This window comes from Rhipicephalus sanguineus, chromosome 8, assembly GCF_013339695.2.
Source record: "Rhipicephalus sanguineus isolate Rsan-2018 chromosome 8, BIME_Rsan_1.4, whole genome shotgun sequence".
Classification (NCBI taxonomy): domain Eukaryota; kingdom Metazoa; phylum Arthropoda; class Arachnida; order Ixodida; family Ixodidae; genus Rhipicephalus; species Rhipicephalus sanguineus.
Window position 1 is genome coordinate 73,354,528 of NC_051183.1, and position 4,815 is coordinate 73,359,342.

Sequence of the window (4,815 nt, forward strand, 5' to 3'; positions counted from 1 at the left end):
GTAGGGGGGCCCACTTGATGAAAACCTTGACGTTTTCAGAAAAACACCTACTTCACCAAAATTTCGGGGAGGGGGGGGCCTGGGCCCCACCCCCCTGGCTATGGACCTGATTATGTATATATATATATATATATATATATATATATATATATATATATATATATATATATATATATATATTTTTTTTTTTTTGTCGTCGCACTGGATAAAAGTTGTATTTGATACTTTTTTAGTTTCACGTAAGCGCAATCATTGCATAACAATCTCGCGTGTAGACATCTGCACTAATTGTATAACATTAATTCACGACACACGAACGTTTTGTGGCGATTAATAGCATCGTTGTTCATGCGTTCAAAATTTTTTCAAATTTCGCGCGCTTAGATTTCGACTCTTTTTTTTTTCCGAGGTCAAGACATTGTACGCCTCAACTATTTATGTACATTATATTTACCTATTTTTTTTTAATATTTGAAAGCGTAAATTCAGGTTTTTAGTTAGAAAGCGCGATGCGGAAATGCGGTATACGTCTGCGGGGCTGATACCACGTGGTATCACTTTTTCTTGTTTTGCGGTTGCTGTATAGAGGATGTCGACTCGCCGCGTCGCGAAGGGCCTAGTTTGAGTGAATTTTTCCCTTGTTTGAAGTGTGCTTGCGCCTTGTGCTCGTCCTGTGTGTTCTGCCGGTGCTGCTTATTACGAGGATGCGCTATACTCAAGCGAAGACCGGCTGCTTCATATCGTGGAGCACTTACCAGGTATGTACCACGTTGCTGCTGTCAGCGCTTGGTTAACACCGAGAGCGCGATAATAACACCGTTAACCAAGTTTTTCTTAACCAGTATACGATAAATGAGCTTTTATTAACGTAGCGAGCTTGTTTGTGTCTATCATTTCACCAGGGTCAAGGCACGTTTGTGTGATTTTAAGCGCGGGCGAGCCTTTTCTTTTGTTTGACGCGTAAAGGAGAGTGCGCATGCGCGGCTGTGATTCGGCGGGGGATTTGAACAGAGTTGTGGCGGTGCCCTCCTCTGACGGCAGTGGTGTTGGAGGGTGGCCCCGCTCGCGGTAAACTACTATTTTGGCTTAATAGATGGGCGAAGACGGCGTTTGTTAGCTGTAAGCGTCGATCGTGCCTAAGGCGCGTATGCTTGGACCTGTTAGTAATTCATGCTCACTTTTTTAGCGCACTGAACTCTTCTACGGCAGTTCCATATGCTGCGCGTACTCTTTTCTATAGCTACAGGATCGTTATAATAGCAATGTTTTGACTACTATCAGAATGATGTGTTTTCCTCCTTGCGGGTGGTCAAACGTGTGCATGTGTATGCATCCGCGCTGGCACGTATCTTTAAACTGCCGTGATACTCGGGTTGATGCGTGTCCGTGATCTTGAAATAGCTTGTTGCTTCGTCTTAGGTACGGCTCGCGAAGCTTGAACTTACGCTTAGGTGTTCATACAGCCTGTTTCGTCAAATTCGGCCGATGTTTTCACCCGCAACATAGGTTACCTGATGCGGCCGGCACCCGTGCGTGCTAAGCCGTACGTTAAACTTGGAACTGTACTCCAGCGAATCCTTCATGTCTATTTGGGGCAGAATTGTCGCACCTAAACAGTGCAAGCGCTAATTCGAGCATCAGTCCACGCGTTCGAGCACAACTTTTTTATTCTGCTTGTTTCTGTCGTGTTTCGCTTTTGTTATTTTGTTCTGGTTATTAAGAATTGTATGCGCCTCGCCCCACCTTGGCGATAAAACTTCGCTAAACACTTACTTGTACGGGTACGGACATTATAAAGAGCTTGTACCACCACCTCCAGTGACATTTTCTGGTAGATGAAAAGCTTAACGGTCTATCGGATAAAGTAAATTCTCTAGGCATGCGCTACAGATGTTAAAAAGGATCCGTGGTATGTGCAACATATGAACATCTTATTTATTGCTCATAACTCGCAATAATGTTATACATACTTCACGGTATGCATGCATAAGTCATGCATGTGTTGCTGTTCAAATGTAAAATTAGACAATGTATTGTATCTGAGAACACAACAAATCTAGACTGTGTTTTTTCATGCTGTTGGCATTGAAACAATTATACAACTTCAGAAATAAGGTTCATCGAATGTTTATTGTGTATTTGCTAAATTGTGGTCAATAGCTTCCAGGATTCTGGTTGCCAGAGATTGTTGCAGAAGCCTGCATGCTTTATTGGGATGGCATGTCGTTCAAGATTGGTGCCTTGTAAGTCTTAGCATTTCCACCTTTTTCTCCACATGGCCATTAGACAGCCTGTGATGCATTATTGAGGAGTATTGCTCTTTTAGCCAACCAGAATCATTGAAACTAATGACCGCAATTTAGTAGCACACAATAGTAGAGTGAAACCAATTTCTGACATTATATAATCATCCCAATGTGAGCAGCCTGAAGAAAGCTACGTTAGCTGTGTTTGCAAGCAGACATAATTTAATTTTACATGTTACCTGCAATGGATACATGATGAATGTGCATAATGTCATGTATGTGCAGTGCTATTGTGCTTTTGTGCAATAAATAAAATATTCATATGGTGCATATTGCATTGCATTCCCTTTAAGGAACACATCGTATAAGTATCATAATATAGCTACAGGAATACAAATGTGCCTGTGTGAATGCATACTCACACATAGGTTTGGCTAGCTGCAAGAACAGAATTTACCGATAGCAGCCAACGATATTACTCACGCACAGAACTTTCAATTACACGTGGTTGACACATACAGCAAACAGGGGGCATCTTTTCCTAAGAGCTGTAACGTTGCGTTAGTACGTGAGCAAGCTAAAATGGTAAGGTTAGATCCTCGACATCAAAAGCATAAAAAGTTATTCCACAACACGCATTTTATTGCATTTATTTCGGAGCATTCCTTTTATGTATATCTCACTGAGTGGAGTCAGGTGCCACTGAATATGGTGGCCGTGCACTGCATCTATACCCACACAGAACTAAGAACACAATTCCAGCATGATGGGAACATACTGTACGTTAAGCTCTTGTGAAACATTTCGTGACTACTCCTTTTGTATTTTAGGCTTCAGGGTACGAATGTACTGTAGAGAAAGCACACCCTAGCGCACCCTGCATTATGCAGGAGCAATATTCAACCATATTTTTTACACATCTGCGATGTGGAAATTCCATATGCTTTCATAAGGTTGCGACTGTGTTCACCAAGAATGCATAAAACAAGTTTTTCTTGTAACTTCTCTAGTTTCTGTACGACCTGCTTGTTTTAAACTTATCTAAAACAATGTTCCAGATCAATTAAAAAAGAACGTGTGAGGAATTCAGCTTTGCTAACAGACACTAGTGTCACTAAATTGTTATTTTGTTGTTTCCATTGCAGCCTATACGTGCTCCTTGTACAAAGTGAGTGTGAAAGAAATCCGGACAAGCCTGTCATCAATGGTGGCTCATGGACAAGTTCGTTGCTGATGTACAGCAGCTGCGCATGGCTTCTGTTTCCTGTACAAGGGGAACTGCACTGAGAACAGCGGAGTGGGCACTTAAACCACCTGTTTGCTGTATTCAAGTAGCTCACATGTAGAGGGTGTTCAAAATTAAGTTTTTTGTTTTTCTTATAAAAAGTCCGCACTGTAAGTCACGTCAAAGCCACCTTTGCAGATAAGTTATTATCCAGGGGGACACAAAGTGGGGCAATAATTATCGCTGTCAGCCGTGCAATTAACTGAGATTTAATAATGAACTTTTTTAGTGACTGCAGCAAGCGGGCATGTATGTATTAAGAAGTTTGAGCCAGCTGCATTTCTACACGATTCCACTTCAAAGAATTCTTCTAGCTTGTCTGGGCTCAGATATCCTGCTGCAAAGTTTAATTCCGGCTTGCATCATTGCACATGCAGGACCTTGAGCACTGGCACAAAGCTCCTCCCTGATGTGCCAGGTTTAATGCTGGTGATAGCAAGCAGTGACTGCTCGTCACACCAGGGAGTAATATTTTGCTGATCCTCACCGCCTTGCATCATGCAAACCACAATTAAACTTTGCAGCGGGATATCTCGCAGCACAGACATGCTAGAAGAATTCTTCCAAGTGGAACTGTGTCGAAACACGACTGCCTCCAACTTTTCAATACAAAGATGCCCGCTTGCTGTAGTCACTAAAAATTTCATTATTTAATCTTAGTTAATTGGGCGGCTGACAGCAGTAATGTCTTACTTTGTGTCCCCATGGACACATAACTTACCTGCAAAGTTGGTTTTCATGTTTTTCCCAGGGCTGAATTTTAATGCAACCGTAAAGCACAATCCTAAATGTGTCAATGCTGCTTCCTTAACTTTGTATTTTGTCTTTTCAAAATCTGTTGAGTGAGCGGCTCTCTCGACTCGTGTGTCATGTTTTAATTCATATCTTATGTGCAGTTATCATTTTTAAAATTGAACTTTCAATTTTGTGATAAGGCAGTAGTGCATCAATTCACTATTTTATTTTCACCTTAATATTCACCGTACATTTTGTAATATTTTTTTTCATCAGAGTCAATATTTTTATTTTATTTATACAAGTACCTGCAGCGCCACGAGGGCATTATTGCAGGGGGAACTGCAATAATGCTTTTGTAATCGTACATATTCCATTGTCTTCGGGAAATTCATTTCCTAAGTGCAATCATGTGATGTCCTGCTATGATGCCTAATCATATTTAACTTTGTTAATTATAACTTACAGAAGGCATTCTGAAATATTGAAATGTAAGTCTCGGCATTGGGAGATGAATGGTGGCGACATTTTTTAAACTACACAGTTTTA